This window comes from Morone saxatilis, unplaced genomic scaffold, assembly GCF_004916995.1.
Source record: "Morone saxatilis isolate NCDOM2014 unplaced genomic scaffold, NCSU_SB_2.0 Contig4, whole genome shotgun sequence".
Taxonomy (NCBI): Eukaryota; Metazoa; Chordata; class Actinopteri; family Moronidae; genus Morone; species Morone saxatilis.
The window spans coordinates 14,122,980-14,125,412 of NW_023339984.1; positions in this window are offsets into that span (position 1 = coordinate 14,122,980).

Consider the following 2,433-nt stretch of genomic DNA (forward strand, 5'->3'; position numbering starts at 1 on the left):
ACACCTTAGGACACTTACCCAATGCTCGTTATTTTAATATTTATTTTATTTTATTTTATTATTTTATTTTATTTTATTTTATTTTATTTTATTATTTTTTACAGTGTTGTCGTGCAGGGATTCTCTTATGTTCATTGTTATTTCCTGAAAACATTGTTTTTTTTTTTTTTCTTGCTTGTACATAAAGACGACAAAAGATCCCAAGTTTTATCTTTTTTTAATTACATTAATATAAAAAAAAAGGAATCATAAAAAAAACTTTGCTTGAAAAAAAACACAGGAATAAATAAAGCAATTTTGAAGGAAAAGTTAAAATACTCGTGATCCTTTTTGTTTTAATGACAAAGTGTACTTTAATATGAGAATGTATTATGAAGATGCTGAGAGTGCGAGGCTTTTTTATAAAATACAATTTGACAGTTTTCACTGGTTTATATTGTAAATTTAATATCAGTTTGAAGATGTCACTTTGGGCCTTTAAAAACCTTTGAACTGATAACCTAAAGATCATAATTTTTGACAATAAACAACCATTGTTAAGAACATTAACTAACAAAAGGTGGCCTCACTGCTTCTATATATTTTTATTTTAGAAAGTTGTCAATATGTTATTTGAGTGCTTATTATTGATTAATCTGTTGTTTTAGTCTATAAATTAGTGGAAAACACCCTTTATTTTTGACCTAAATGACTAATTTAACAAAATAATATTTTCTTTTATTTCAACTAATTGGTAAACATTTTTTAAAATTAATTTGAACAGCTGACAATATTTAAAATTACTGTATTTAACTACTTTATTATACTTTTATTTTATGAAACATGTTTGAAACACGACATTGAACTTGTACTTCAAATGAAAACTGAGATTAATTTACAGAAAAGGAATACAGAAGGTTTTTTTAATTTTAAAAAGACATAACAGAAATCTACGTTTTTATCTGAAATGTGTTTATTTTTATATTTTATATTTTGTATTTTATAAACTTCACGATTAGAATCAGATACGCAGCAAAAGCGAGATGCCTTTTATTCTGAAAGGCCCAACGTCCCCCTTTTCCTGCGTGATGAGGTCACTTCCACTTGTACGTACAATCCGGAAGCCGGTGCCCCTTGTTGTGATAATTTGAGGAAATCAATTCTGGGCGAAGTTCAGTTGCAAAAAAGTGGAATAAAAACAAAACATTAATCAGATTTTCGGTGGTGAGCATGGAGGTAAGAGTAGTTAGTATTAGAAAACCTTTTGACATAATAAAAAAAATCACCTTTTTTTGTGTTTTCATACGTGTTGATCAACTATACAACACACGGTCTCTCGGCTGTCCTTTAACATCCCTTTTATTAATATAACTCGGTTTAATTTAACTTTAACACGTTATAAACTCGAAGTATTTAATCGGTAAATGTTATTTATTTAGAAATAAAACGTTATAACTGCGGGCTGAGTTGGACCGAACCATTGGACGGAACCGGGGGGGGGAGATAAACTGCAAGGTAGTCGTTAAAAACTCACATTTTATTAGTTTTTTTAAACATTTTAACGAGTAATTCGACGCTATAATCTCCTGTTCGCAGTTACACTTCATGTGAGACGTTAAATTTATTTATTTATTATTGTTAAAAGTTATCGATAATCTTAATTGTCGTAAAAGTTAAACCCCCGTTTGTCGGTTGGATTAATGTCGAGGTGATCAGACAGTGACAGGCGGCTTCCTGTCGTAGCTTTCAAAATAAAATCAGGAATCGTCTGATGACCAAAATAAGATTAAAACATAAAATGAATAATTAAAGATATTTTGATACAGGTCCCTTATATTGGATATTTTAAAGACTTAAAGTTGTTGTATATGAAGTTGGAGATTTTCACAGCTGAAAAATAAACTTAGACACAATGCTAAAAGCAACACCTGTGGATTTAAAGTCATTAAATCAGTAATAACCGGACAAAAACACAACTGCAGATAAATTATATTAAGTTGTGATAAGAAAAATAATGTAATATGTTTTCCCCTTATAAAACTAGAGAAAAAACAGCAATGTAATGAATACTGGACTCTAATAAACATTAAATTAAATAATGTGTAAGCCTGTTTTACAAACTTTAATGAATTTTTGGTTTGTAATGGAAAAATGTTTCTATTTGGACTAAAATATATTAACATTTCGGTAGTTTACTGCAACTTCTTTTTACTTACTGGTCAACATTCGTCTGATATCTATAATAAGCTAAAATTGTCCAGTAAAGTCGCGTCGATTAGTAATTTGACTGCAACCTCGAGGGAATCAAAGGGTCCGACATTATTAACTCGTCTTTAGGTGCTTTTTTTGTAGAGGAGCCCTGTGTTGTTGTTTTTTTAACGTTTATATTACTTCCAAGGTGCATTGAGAAGGTAAATAAGATAGTTTTTAAGGGTAAAAGCTCCAACATCTAGT